Below are 15,184 nucleotides of genomic sequence, written 5' to 3'. Positions count from 1 at the left end.
TTTTTTTTTTTTAATTTTTTTTTTTTAACGTTTATTTATTTTTGAGACAGAGACAGAGCATGAACCAGGGAGGGTCAGAGAGAGAGGGAGACACAGAATCGGAAGCAGGCTCCAGGCTCTGAGCTGTCAGCACAGAGCCCGACGCGGGGCTCGAACTCACGGACCGCGAGATGGTGACCTGAGCTGAAGTCGGCCGCTTAACTGACTGAGCCACCCAGGCGCCCCCTTTTTTTTTTTTTTTTTAATATTTATTTATTTATTTTTTTTTTCCCACTTTTTTTTTTTTTTTTTTTTAATTTATTTTTGGGACAGAGAGAGACAGAGCATGAACGGGGGAGGGGCAGAGAGAGAGGGAGACACAGAATCGGAAACAGGCTCCAGGCTCCGAGCCATCAGCCCAGAGCCTGACGCGGGGCTCGAACTCACGGACCGCGAGATCGTGACCTGGCTGAAGTCGGACGCTTAACCGACTGCGCCACCCAGGCGCCCCTTATTGATTTTGAAAGAAAGAGAACAGGGGAGGGACAGAAAGAGGGAGAGAGGGAATCCCAAGCAGGCTTTGCCCTGTCAGTGCAGAGCCCGACTCAGGGGTCAAATCCCATGAAGCATGAGATCATGACCTGAACTGAGATCAAGAGTTGGACACTCAACTGACTGAGCCACCGAAGCACCCCAATGTGTCTGTTACTTAAGAGGACCCTAGTGACACTTTACTCTCCATTGCCCATTGCTTAACCTCTTCTTGAGTCTGTCAGCACCCTCCAGAAACAGTTTTTTCTTCCTCTATTCTTATGGTAACAATAGCTAATTTTTTAGTGCATACTGTGTCCCTGGCACTGTAGTAAGCATTTTACATGACATTAGCTCTATTAATTCTATTTTAATACTATTATTATGTTCAATTTCTACATGAGAAAAACCAAGACACAGCTAAGTAATTTTAATTTATTCAAGATTGCATAGGTTGTAAGTGGAGGTGGGATTTGAACTTGGTGATAGGATTCCATGATCTCTGTTGCTGGTGTACTCTGTAACATGGACTCACTGTTTTCAAAATTCACCACATTTTTATTGAACATTTAATTATACCAGATACTTTTTTGGTCTTGGGAACTCCTAAATGGATAATGAGACTATCTCTGCTCCAAAAGAGGTCACAGTCTAGTAGGAAGAGGAAGTGATAATGACATAAAGTATTATGAGTAGAGTTATGCACAAGGTACCACAGGTACATGGATGGAGTGCATAATTGTATTTGGGAGTGTTAGGGAAGACTTCAGAGAGGATAGGATATTGGATTGTTTTTTTTTTTTTGTTTTTTTTTTTTATGAGTTTATTTGTTTTGAGAGAGAGAGCCAGAACCAGGGATGGGGCAAACAGAGAGAGAGAGAGAGAGAGAGAGAGAGAGAGTCCCAAGCAGGCTCTGAACCCCCATCACAGAGCCCAACAAGGGGCTCAAACTCTTGAACCTTGAGATCATGACCTGAGCCAAAATCAAGAACTGAACCCTCAACCGATGAGCCGTCCACATGCCCCATCATTGGGCTGATTCTTGAGGGGTAAAAGTTTACCATGTGAAGGAATGGAAGCATGAAATCTCTAATCCTTAAGCATATTATTCTTCACTAATAAAATATTTGTTGATGATTGCTTTTTGTGCAAGGGGCTATGTTAGGCACTTGGGTCGAGAGAGAATATGCTAAATCATGTTTCAAGGAGCTTATAGTTCTGTTAGAAAATGGGACATGTAGTCCAGTTGGAAATGCAGTGGCTATAATTATAAAATAAAAGGTCCAGTGGGGCACCCGGGTAGCTCAGTCAGTTAAGTGTCTGACTTTGGCTTCAGTCATGATCTCATGGTTTGTGGGTTTAAGCCCTGCGTTGGGGTCTGCGCTGACAGCTCAGAGCCTGGAGCCTGCTTCGGATTCTGTGTCTCCCTCCCTCACTTGTGTTCGCGTGCTCGCTCTCTCTCTCTCTCTCTCTCTCTCTCTCAAAACTAAATATATATACTTAAAAAAAAAGGTCCTAATTACCTTATCAGTAGAAAAAACAAAATACTATTGGGGAAGTAAATCCCTTCTCATTTTTTTTTTTTTTTTTTAAATTTTTTTTTCAACGTTTTTTATTTATTTTTGGGACAGACAGAGACAGAGCACGAACGGGGGAGGGGCAGAGAGAGAGGGAGACACAGAATCGGAAACAGGCTCCAGGCTCCGAGCCATCAGCCCAGAGCCCGACGCGGGGCTCGAACTCACAGACCGCGAGATCGTGACCTGGCTGAAGTCGGACGCTTAACCGACTGCGCCACCCAGGCGCCCCAAATCCCTTCTCATTGATAGGGTTAAGGAAGTCTTCTTTGAGAAGGAGCCTTCTGACCTGGACCTTAATGGATGTTCTAAATTTCACTAGAGAGCATCAGGAATAAAGGCCCCAAGAAAATGTGAAAAAGAAGGATGTATTTGTGGAGATCATCAAGTAGGTGAGGACAAAGTGCTAAATCTAGAAATATAAGTTGGGGCCCATACAAGGTTGATTTTGAATGCCAGGCTGAGGAGTTAAGGTATGTTTTAACTCAGTCATCAGTTATTGAGTGCTTATATATGCCAAACACTATGCAAGGGGGACACAAAGATGAACGCCTGGCAGACATGGAAACAAATAATTGTGGTATAGTGTAAGTTGTGTGTTATATACCGTAGTGACACAAAGGAAGGAGTGATTAACTCTGCTTGGGGGAATCATTAAAGACTTAACAGAGAAGAAGCTTGCGTTTGCTCTTAAGGATTAAATTTGAGTTCAATAGATAGTCTATGAGGTAGGGAAGAGTGGTCCAGCAAAGTGAAAAGATCTTCAAAGGTTTGGAGGCAGATCCTGGGAACTTTAAGAATTTCTGTAAGGGGCGCCTGGGTGGCGCAGTCGGTTAAGCGTCCGACTTCAGCCAGGTCACGATCTCGCGGTCTGTGAGTTTGAGCCCCGCGTCAGGCTCTGGGCTGATGGCTCGGAGCCTGGAGCCTGTTTCTGATTCTGTGTCTCCCTCTCTCTCTGCCCCTCCCCCGTTCATGCTCTGTCTCTCTCTGTCCCAAAAGTAAATTAAAAAAAAAAAAGTTGAAAAAAAAAAAAAAGAATTTCTGTAAAACTGAGTACAGGCTAAATGTAAGGGGATAACAATGACCAGTAAGGTTGGAGAGACCTTTTTAACAATATGCTAAGAAGCTTGGGTTTAAAACATGTTCAGATCTATGTCTCAGAGTGATCAAGTCTGATAGAAGTGTAGAAGCTATTTTGGAGGGATCCAGTTGGGGAAAGAAGAAATTAGTTGGGAGTACTTTGGTAGCTAAGAGATACTGAGGATCTGAGCAGAAGCAAAGGCAGTGAAGGTGGAGAAAAGTGAGCAGCTATAAAAATATCAAGTAACAGTGCTTCCACTTATTTTTGTGTGCTTTTCATTCCTTCCCCTGATTCATTCACTCACGCATTCATGAAGCATTTATTAAATATGTAATCTGGATTGTTAATTCAATCTTTCCTTCCTCAGTACTTGTACCTTCAATATGTCATGCATTTTCCTAGGTCCCAGTAACTCAGCAATGAACAAGACAACGAAGGTCCTTGCTCTTGTGAAGTTTACTTTCTAATGGGGGCATGCAGGTAACAAGTAGCAAACAGGATAACTCCAAATGGTGACAAGTGCTCTGAGGAGTGTAGGGTGATGTGATAGAGAACAACTAGGAAAGGTTATGAACAGCCTATGAGGTGATATTTGAACCAACACCTGAGTGAAGAAGATCTGGCAATTGGAAGATTTGGAGGCAGACATGTGTCAAGTGGAGGGAGAAGTATAAATCCGTGGGAATGAGTTAGGCATGTCTTGGGACCAAAGAGAAAGCCAGTGTGTGTGAATCATAGTGAGCAAGGAAAAAATAATACCAGTCAGGTCAGGGAGTTTGGCACAGTCAGATCTGTAAGGCCTCATCGATGCTGCTAAACATGTTGAATTTTCCTGAGAGTACAATGAAAAGATTTTGGATGGTTTGAAAGATAGGAGTGAGGTGAGCTAGTTTGCATTTTTTTTTTTTAATTTTTTTTTTTTTAATGTTTATTTCTGAGGCAGAGAGAGACATAGCATGAGTGGGGGAGGGTCAGAGAGAGAGGAAGACACAGAATCAGAAGCAGGCTCCAGACTCTGAGCTGGCAGCACAGAGCCCGACGTGGGGCTCGAACTCACAAACCGTGAGATCATGACCTGAGCCGAAGTCGGTCGCTCAACCGACTGAGCCACCTAGGCGCCCCTGGTTTGCATTTTTAAAACAATCTTTCTGGCTGCTTTAAGGAGAATGCATTGTAAGCGGCATTCAAGAAGAGCTGTTAGGAGATTTGCAGTAGTTCAGGTGAGACCTGATAGTGTTGGGGGTGCGGTAGCATAGATGATGGGGAGAAGTGGATGAATTTAGAATGTGTTTTGAAGTAGAGTCTACAGGAGTTGCTGGTGGATTGGATATCAGATAGAAGGGAAGGAAAATAAGCTTGACTTCCAGGTTTTGGGATTTGTTTTGCTTTAAGTAATTGGCAACGCCATGGTTGATGGTATATGTATTGAAATAGGAAGGACCAAAGGAGAAGTCTTAGGTGGGGGAGAAGAAATGGGAAAAATTCTGTTTGGCTATTTTATTTGACATCATCCCCACTGTTTGTTCGAGACTGTTACTCAGTCTCTGTTTATTTCCAAAGCATGTGCTTTGTTTGTGTCTAGTGCTAGGTGTGAAGTAAGAGGGGGATGCTGAACGAGTAAGGCATTATCTTTGTCATCAAAGCTGTTAACATTATGTAACATCCATCTAACATTTATTGAACACATACATTGTACCAGATTACAGGCTAGTTCTTTGAAACAAAGGAAAGTAAGATTCAAGTGATGCTCACACCCAGTAAGATTGCTAAATAGGAGAAAATATTTGCAAATAGTATATCTGATGAAGAACTTACATTCGGGATATATAAAGACTTCTCACAGCTCAACAAGAGAGAGATAAATAACCCAATAAAAAATGGACAAATGATCTGAATTGACTTTTCTCCAAAGAAAGTATACAAATGGCCAATAAGTGCCTGAAAAGAAGTTAAATATCATTAGTCATCAGAGAAATGCAAATCAAAACCACAATGAGGGGCACCTGGATGGCTCAGTCAGTTGAGCGTCCGACTTCAGCTCAGGCCATGATCTCGCGGTTTGTGAGTTTGAGCCCTGCATCAGACTCTGTGCTGACAGCTTGGAGCCTGGAGCCTGCTTCAGATTCTGTGTCTCCCTGTCTGTCTGCCCCTCCCATGCTCATGCTCTGTCTCTCTCTGTCTCTCAATAATAAATAAACATTAAAAAAATTTTTTTTTAAAAACACAATGAGATACCACTTCATACTCACCATGATACTATAATAAAAAAAGACATAATAACAAGTGTTGTCAAGGAGGTGGAGGTACTGGCACCTTCATGCACTGCTGGTAGAAGTGTAAAGGGGTGCAACAGCTGTGGAAAACAGTTTCATGGTTCCTCAAAAGGTTAAGCATAGAAGTACCATATGACCCAGCAATTCCTCTCCTAAGATATATACTTTAGAAATAAAAACATGTGTCCACACAAAAGCTTGTACACAAATGTTCTTAGCAATATTTTCATAATAGCCCAAAAGTAGAAACAACCGAAATGTCCCTCAATTGCTGAATGGATAAATAAAATGTATATCCATATGGTGGAATATTACTTGGCAAGAAAAAGGAGTGAGCTACTGATACATGCTAGAACATGGTTGATCCTTAAAACATTATGGTGTCTGAAAGAAGCCAGTCAGAACTGCATTTTGTATGACTTCATTTATATGAAAGGTCCAAAAGAGGCAAATCTATAGAGAAATAAAGTAGATTAGTGGTTGATTAGGTCTGGGGGTGTTGCAGATGAGATGAAAATGAGGTTTGTTTTTAAAGTGATAGAAATGATTTAAAACAAGATGGTTGCATGGGGGTTACTGGGTGGCTCAGTTGGTTAAAGTGTCTGACTCTTGGTTTCAGATCAGGTTTTGATCTCACAGTTCGTAGGTTCAAGCCCCACATCAGGCTCTGTGCTGACACAGTGCAGCGTATTGGGATTCTCTCTCTCCCTCTCTCTTAGCCCCTCCCCCCATTTGCTCTCTGTCTCTCTCTCAAAATAAAACTAAAGTTAAAATTAAAAAATAGATTAAAAAAGATGGTTGCACAACCCTGTAAATATACGAACAGTCATTCAATTGTCCACCTAAAATGGATGCTGTTCCTCAACAAAGCTTTTAAAAAAAAGAAAAGATCCTTGACCTGAAGATGATTAGAGTTTAGTTATGGAAACAGACTCAGAAACAAGTATAAAAAGTAATAAATGTGACCTTGGAGATAATGTACAAATTGCAAATTTCTGCAGAAGAGGAACACTTCACCTGAGGAAATCTATTAGACTCTGAAGTATCTTGAGAGTGAGAGCTGTTATTTATTATTGTATTTCCAGTCTAGAGTTCAACATATGCTCACCTAACAGTTGTCGAATGCAGTGTGAATGTATAAAGTTGTAGAATATCTTTTGAAGGAGGTAATACTTGAACTGCATCTTTGAGAGTGAATAGAGATGGACAGTGAAGATGAGGAAAGAATTCTAAGGAGAGAAGATGGCACTGGCCAAAGCACCAAGGTATACAAGGGAAGAGCATGTTAGAATGGTAGGTGGTTCATTCCTGGATTGTGGCTGGAGTGTAAACCATTTGGGGGAGACTGGTGAGATAAATAGCTGGCTGGACCAGATTATGAAGTACCTTATATGTCATACAAAGGAGTTTGGGCTTTAATCCAAAGACAATAGAAAGTCATTAAGGTCTGTTTAAGTAGGGGGCTGATATACTCAGTTGTGTGTCTAATAAAGATCATTGTGGCTGCTCTTATGTTATGAATCTGTTCTGGCAAGATTAGAGTCAGGGAGATGATCTTGGAGGTCACTACAATATCCTAGGAAAGAGCAAGGGATAAAGTCTGAACTTTAGGAGGTGTGGCAATGAAAAATTCAAGGGAGATTCCATAGGTGGGTAGATGTGGCTAGCAAGTAAAGGCTTTAAGGAGTTTGTAGGAAGGATAGTTCTGCTCTGGAAGGGTTTCTGGAAGAGGTGGCATATGGATTGGGTTTTAAAAGAATGGGTAGAAAGGTTTAGAGTATGTAGGAGGCTGGAATGCACGTAGGAAAGAGTGAGAGAGGGAGGAGGCTAGTCTGAGAAGTATGAGTTTGATGGGAAAGGAATTTAAGAACCAAAGAATGATAGGTGCCCCCAAGTTTGGTAATTGTTGAATGAGAAAGAGGTCATTAAACTATCCTTCTACTCTTATATATATTTGAAAAGTTTCACTGAAAAAGCTTCCCAACTCAGCTGGCCTGCAAGATATACTTTCTGGTGATGGTAGGAGGGGTGGGGGTGATGAGCAGATAGCAGCCATAGCAGTTGTTACAACCAACACCTACTTCCACTTTCTTGCTCAAAGTGTGCTGTCTATATCAGGCCTTACAGTTTGCCTAAGTAGATCCAATGTCTGCATGATTCCCAGCTGATTTATGAGGTCTGTTTTAAAAGTGAGGTAGTTGCATTTTGATTTATTGGCCTTGAATTCTTGACAAGGCTATGGAGTTTAAGAAGACTGTGAATGACGCCAGTCAGAGTGGCCAAAATGAACAAATCAGGAGACTATAGATGCTGGAGAGGATGTGGAGAAACGGGAACCCTCTTGCACTGTTGGTGGGAATGCAAATTGGTGCAGCCACTCTGGAAAGCAGTGTGGAGGTTCCTCAGAAAATTAAAAATAGACCTACCCTATGACCCAGCAATAGTGCTGCTAGGAATTTACCCAAGGGATACAGGAGTACTGATGCATAGGGGCACTTGTACCCCAATGTTTATAGCAGCACTCTCAACAATAGCCAAATTATGGAAAGAGCCTAAATGTCCATCAACTAATGAATGGATAAAGAAATTGTGGTTTATATACACAATGGAGTACTACGTGGCAATGAGAAAGAATGAAATATGGCCTTTCGTAGCAACGTGGATGGAACTGGAGAGTGTTCTGCTAAGTGAAATAAGTCAGGCAGAGAAAGACAGATACCATATGTTTTCACTCTTATGTGGATCCTGAGAAACTTAACAGAAACCCATGGGGGAGGGGAAGGAAAAAAAAAAAAAGAGGTTAGAGTGGGAGAGAGCCAAAGCATAAGAGACTGTTAAAAACTGAGAACAAACTGAGGGTTGATGGGGGGTGGGAGGGAGGGTAGGGTGGGTGATGGGTATTGAGGAGGGCACCTTTTGGGATGAGCACTGGGTGTTGTATGGAAACCAATTTGACAATAAACTTCATATATTGGAAAAAAAAAAAAAAAAGAAGATTGTGAATGAGAGGAGAATGGAGAGCTACAAATATGGAGAGCCTGTGTGAACCTTGGTATTTCACTTGTCCTAATCACCCAGCAGACCAGAGCATCTGTCCCTACAAGATAGAAGAGGCAGCCCTCCTGGTATGTTGTATTCATATCAGGTTCAGGAGCTAGCTAATATCTCTTTTCTCTGCACTTAAGTAGCACTTTGTTTAAATGTCAGTGGTTGTCCTTATCATACTATGTTATGTTTAATAGTCTGTTGTGTCCTGTTCCCCCCCCGCGCCCCCCCCCCCCCCGACTGAATACCTCAAGGGCAAAGGTTGGGCTTATCCGTCTCTAATTTTTGCGAAAGAATGAAGTCTTTAGCTGCATGGTTAATCCATCTCTAACTTGGAAGGATCAACTGAGACCTCTGAAATACCAAGTTTGTCCTGGTGGATAGGGTTCCAGAGGTTAGGGCCCTTTACAGTTAGCAGGTACTTGAAGCCAGGACAAGAAGCCATCTCCTGGTGATGGATATTCCTGATGCATGCCTGTGGTAATCATTTGTTAAAGTTTCATTGATGTAATTTGGTAGCATCCTGTTAAATTACAGCTCACCACACTGAAGGCATTTTGTTTTTAGTTGTACGGTAACTAAAGGAAACTGTGGCAGTTTGGAAAGTCAAAATATTAGAGCTGACTCTGAAGCTTTGGAGTTAGATTTGGTAGAATTATTACAGCATTTTAGCTTTAAAGGACCTCAAAAATCACCTAAGCCAACCCCCTCATTGTATATATGGGGAAATTGAGTCACTGAGGAAGTCTCCTATTCATTGACATATAGCACCTGTGGTGACATATCCACCTGTGGTGGATTAGTAGGACCTACAAATGTTTTTCTCTTCACTGAGAAAGGTAGTTGTTGCCCTAAAGCCATTTCTTGGGGTGAAAAGTGGGAATGAGATAAAACCCAAGGAAATAAGACCTACCACATGGGCTAAGTATAACGGCTGTCTCACCCAGCATGTTCTCTTGTTGTTGGAAACCTTTTGGGGGAAGCGAATATCTACAATGTAGTCAACAAAACAGTCTCCTTTTTCACTTTCTTCTCTTTTCCTGCTTTATTTTCCTTCATAACACTACCAGAATGTATTTTATATGTGTATGTGTGTGTATATATATATATATATATATTCACATATATGTACATTATGTATATATATGTGTGTGTGTGTATATGCTTATATGTGTTTATTATCTGTCTTTTTTTTTTAATATATGAAATTTATTGTCAAATTGGTTTCCATACAACACCCAGTGCTCATCCCAAAAGGTGCCCTCCTCAATACCCATCACCCACCCTCCCCTCCCTCCCCCCCCCCCCCCCCATCAACCCTTAGTTTGTTCTCAGTTTTTAACAGTCTCTTATGCTTTGGCTCTCTCCCACTCTAACCTCTTTTTTTTTTTTTTTTTTTCCCTCCCCTCCCCCATGGGTTTCTGTTGAGTTTCTCAGGATCCACATAAGAGTGAAACCATATGGTATCTGTCTTTCTCTGTATGGCTTATTTCACTTAGCATCACACTCTCCAGTTCCATCCACGTTGCTACAAAAGGCCATATTTCATTCTTTCTCATTGCCACGTAGATTTATCTGTCTTCTTATTAGAAGGTAAGTTTTATAAAGGAATAGACTTTGTTTTATGCTTGTCTTTTGATTGAATGAATGAATAAACATTTATTGGCTACTTTCAAGATGCCAGCTATGTGCTTCCCATGACTTTGGTGTTTGCAGGTCAATGACATGTCTTTCTTTTTTGGGGTATGATCATTCATGAATGTATCTGAACCTTTTTTGAACACAGAATACACATTATTGTCAAGTGATTTTTCAGTGACTTTATAGTGCTCATACAAGTGGAGTGAGGTTACCTTTTGTTGTGGATTTAGGCAGTGTGTAAGATTTAGTGTGAACTTCAAACTCAGGCTGATTGATCAGATAGGCTCAATAGAGGAGAAAATCTTACAAGCAGTAGAGCAAAGACTTGGCAGCTGGGGAGAAAACACTTGGTCCATAGCTATGGGGTTACAGCAGGACCCACAACTGACTTATCCATTAGGGACAATGCCCAGGGACCCACAAAAATGTCTTAATTTCCTTTAATAATAAGAAAAAAATGAATACAGTCCAGCTTGGATTATACATCTTTATAGTAATGCAGTCATAAAATATGTTTTTCTTGTGCAGGGGCCATGCTACTCTTCTCTGTATTCCAGTTTCAGTATATGTGCTGCTGAAGTGAGCATTTTTAAATATTTTTTTTTAATGGAGGAAGGAGCCCACAAAGGCAGAAGTACTTGGGGCCCATGACAATCATAATGTGACCGTAGGAGGACTTTGTGACTAGTCATTGATTTGGTCATTTGGGGCCCTAAGCTCTGTCTCTGATTTCTCCCATAAGCTCTGTGACCCTTTCCCCATCACTCTTGGCAACTGTGATATTCAGTGAGTCATTACTCTCCTTTATATCTTATCTGTGCCTTCTGTAGAGTGGAAACAATTGTGCTTCCTGGGCTAAGTAAATTCATACTTTTAAAACAGCCTAATTATTTTATTTTTTAATCTGTCTTCTCAACGGCAAGAAAAAAGTCTGGTTCATCTGTACATCCCCATGCCTAGCCCTGGACCTGCACATTTAGAACAGGAGTACCTCAAATGAGAATTGAATAAATGAATAAATGTCTCAGATCTCACAGATAGCTTTGAGGCCTTATTTGTTTGCTTATTTTTTTTACTTATTTATTTATGGTATTATATACAGTTCTTCAGGTATCTTTTGGACTTTTCTGAGGTTCTGTCAGCAAAGTTTATAGAGCTGTGGGGACACTTGAGAAAATGATGTGGAAAACAAGGGTGTTGCACCATCTTATAGAATTAAGAGCCAGTGTGAAGAATTAGGTGCACATTGGGAATGAATTGTCCTTTCAACAAATGGTGCTGAGACAGTTAGCTAGCCACATGTAAAAGAATGAAGTTGACTCCTATCTCATACCATATAAAAAAATTAACTCAAAGTGGACCAGTGACCTAAATATAAATAAAACTATAAAAATTTTAGAAGAAAACATAGTCATAAATCATGACCAAATCATGAAATCTTCTTAGATATGCTACCAAAAGCATAAGCAGTTAAAGAAAAAGTAAATAAGTTGGACTTACCAAAGTGAGAAACTTTTGTGTTGCAAAGGATGCTATCAAGAAAGTAAAAAGGCACACCACAGAATGGGAGACAATATTTGGAAGTCATATATCAGATAAGAGACTTATCTGACTTATAAGTCATACATCAGATAAGTATCCAGAAAATATATAAAGAACTTTTACGGCCCAACAATAAAAATATAAATAATTCAGGGGTGCCTGGATAGCTTAGTTGGTTGAGCATCCAATTCTTGGTTTCAGCTCAGGTCATGGTATCATGGTTCGTGAGTTCAGGCTTCGCATCGGGCTCTATGCTGACAGTGTGGACCCTGCTTGGAATTCTCTCTCTCTGCTCCTCCCATACTGTTTCTCTCAAAATAAATAAACTTAAATATATATGTGTATATGAACACGCATACGCGTGCGCGCGCGCACACACACACACACACACACACACACATACTTCTGGGGTGCCTGGGTGGCTCAGTTGGTTACATGTCTGACTCTTGATTTTAGCTCAGGTCATGATCTCAAGGTTCATGGGTTCGAGCCCTGAGTCGGGTTCTGTGCTGATGTCATGGAGCCTGCTTGGGGTTCTCTCTCCCTCTCTCTCTGCCCCTCTCCTGCTCACATGTGCGCACTCTCTCTCAAATAAGCTTTAAAAAAATGCACCAACTGAAAGATTGTCATAGTGGATGAAAAAAAAGATCTGCTATATATTGCCTACAAGAAGCCCCTTTTTAAGTAAAAGGATACATATAAAATTAAATGAATAAAGAGAGATATAGCATACTAATACTAATCAAAAGAAGGTAAGACTAGCTATATTAATTTCAGACAGAGCAGACCTCAGAGCAAGGAAAGTTATTGGGGATCAAGAGGGGCGTTATGTAGTAATAAAAGTCCATCCTCCAAGAAGACGTAACAGTCCTCAATGTGTATATACCTAACAGCAGCGTGTCAAAACATGTGAAGTGAAAGCTGATAGAACTGCAACCGGAAGTAGACAAATCCAGATTATAGTTATAGGGCTTAGCATTCCTCTGTCAGAAATGGACAGATTCAGCCATCAGAAAGTCTGTAAGTACATAGCTAAATTCAGTTAACACTATCAATCAACTGGATATAATGGACATCTGTAGACTGCTTCATTTAACAACAGCAGAATAGATTGACCTTCTCAAGTTTTCATGAAACATTCACCATGGTAGACCACAAAGTTTCTATAAAACACAACAAATTTAAAAGAATAGGAACACATTGTCAGAGCACAGTGGAATTCAGCTAGAATTCAAGAGGAGAAAGAAAATCCACAAATACTTGGGGTGCCTGGCTGGCTCAGTTAACCATCTGACTTCAGCTCAGGTCATGATCTCACAGTTTATGAGTTCGAGCCCTGCATCAGTCTCTGTGCTGACAGCTTGGAGCCTGGTACCTGCTTCAGATTCTGCGTTTCCCTCCCTCTCTCTACCCCTCCCTCTCTTGTGCTTTCTCTCTCTCAAAAAATAAACATTAAAAAAAAAATCCACAAATACTTGAAGATTACACAACACACTTCTTTTTTTTAAATTTTTTTTTAAAATGTTTATTTTTGAGACAGAGAGAGACAGAGCATGAACGGGGGAGGGTCAGAGAGAGGGAGACACAGAATCCGAAACAGGCTCCAGGCTCCGAACTGTCAGCACAGAGCCCAACGCGGGGCTCAAACCCAAGGACCGCAAGATCATGACCTGAGCTGAAGTCGGCCGCTCAACCGACTGAGCCACCCAGGCGCCCCTACACAGCACACTTCTAAATAACACATGGATCGAAGAAGAAATCTCAGGAAAAATTTAAGTATATTTGAACTAAATGAAAACGGAAACTCAACTTACCAAAATTTGTGGGATGCAGTAAAAGCATGTTTAGAGGAAAGAAAGATCTAGAATCAATCACCTATGGATTCATCTTTGGAACCTAGAAAAAAGTGTTAACTAAAACCAAAGTAAGCAGGAGAAAAGAAATAATGAAAAACAAGGTAGAAATCAATGAATTGAAAATAGGAAATCAGTAGAGAAGGTCAACAAAATCAAAATCTGGTTCTTTGAAAAAATTGATACAACTGGTAGGTCTGTAACCAGGCTAACTATGATAAAAAGAGGACACAAGTTACTAGTATTATAAATGAATGAGGGGACAATTCAAGAAAGTACAGACCAATGTCTCTTACAAACATCAATTTAAAAACCATCAATAGGGGCGCCTGGGTGGCTCAGTCGGTTGAGTGGCCGACTTCGGCTCAGGTCACGATCTTGCGGTCCATGAGTTCGAGCCCCGCGTCAGGCTCTGTGTTGACAGCTCAGAGCCTGGAGCCTGTTTCAGATTCTGTGTCTCCCTCTCTCTGACCCTCCCCCGTTCATGCTCTGTCTCTCTCTGTCTCAAAAATAAATAAACGTTAAAAAAAAATAAAAAAAAACCATCAATAAAATATTAACAAATCTGACAGTGTATAAAAAGAATCATACACCATGACTGGGATTTATCCCACGTGTGCAAGTTGATTCAGCGTTTGAGAATCATTTAATGTAACCCATCACATTGATAGGCTAAAGAAGAAAAATTACATAAATATATGAATAGATACAGAAAAAGCTCTTGACAAAATCCCATACCCATTTAAGATAAAAATTCTCAGTGGCACAAGAACAGACAGATCAATGGAAGAGAATAGAGAACCCAGAAATGGACCCACAAACGTATGGCCAGCTAATCTTTGACAAAGCAGGAAAGAATATCCAGTGGAATAAAGACAGTCTCTTCAGCAAGTAGTGCTGGGAAAACTGGACAGCGACATTCAGAAGAATGAACCTGGACCACTTTCTTACACCATACACAAAAATAAACTCAAAATGGATGAAAGACCTCAATGTAAGACAGGAAGCCATCAAAATCCTCAAGGAGAAAGCAGTATCTTGCCTGCAGCAACTTCTTACTCAACACGTCTCTAGAGGCAAGGGAAACAAAAGCAAAAATGAACTACTGGGACCTCATCAAAATAAAAAGCTTCTGCACAGCAAAGGAAACAATCAGCAAAACTAAAAGGCAACCGACAGAATGGGAGAAGATATTTGCAAATGACATATCAGATAAAGGGTTAGTATCCAAAATATATAAAGAACTTATCAAACTCAACACCCAAAAAACAATCCAGTGAAGAAATGGGTGAAAGGCATGAATAGACACTTCTTCAAGGAAGACATCCAGATGGCCAACCGACACATGAAAAAATGCTCAACATCACTCATCATCAGGGAAATACAAATCAAAACCACAATGAGATACCACCTCACACCTGTCAGAATGACTAACATTAACAACTCAGGCAGCAACAGATGTTGGCGAGGATGTGGAGAAAGAGGATCTCTTTTGCATTGTTGGTGGCAATGCAAGCTGGTGCAGCCACTCTGGGAAACAGGATGGAGGTTCCTCAAAAAAACTAAAAATAGAACTACCCTGTGACTCAGCAATTGCACTACTAGATATTTATCCAAGGGATACAGGTGTGCTGTTTTGAAGGGACACATGCACCCCCATGT

The 15,184-nt window shown here is 40.8% G+C and overlaps 1 protein-coding gene and 1 non-coding gene across 5 annotated transcripts in view; one reads left to right on the top strand and one right to left on the bottom strand.

Moving 5' to 3' along the window:
- The window catches only part of RNF121 (ring finger protein 121), an 83,407-nt gene that overhangs the window by 9,019 nt on the left and 59,204 nt on the right, over positions 1 to 15,184 (top strand). The gene's annotated exons all lie outside the window — the stretch shown is intronic.
- On the bottom strand, positions 10,610 to 10,714 carry LOC131488933 (U6 spliceosomal RNA). Its single transcript, XR_009250316.1, has one exon. It is a non-coding gene; the product is annotated as a U6 spliceosomal RNA (small nuclear RNA).

The sequence above is a fragment of the Neofelis nebulosa genome, chromosome 10 (assembly GCF_028018385.1).
Source record: "Neofelis nebulosa isolate mNeoNeb1 chromosome 10, mNeoNeb1.pri, whole genome shotgun sequence".
Classification (NCBI taxonomy): domain Eukaryota; kingdom Metazoa; phylum Chordata; class Mammalia; order Carnivora; family Felidae; genus Neofelis; species Neofelis nebulosa.
Note: the sequence above shows the minus strand (reverse complement) of the source record. Positions and strands in the feature narration are given on the sequence as shown.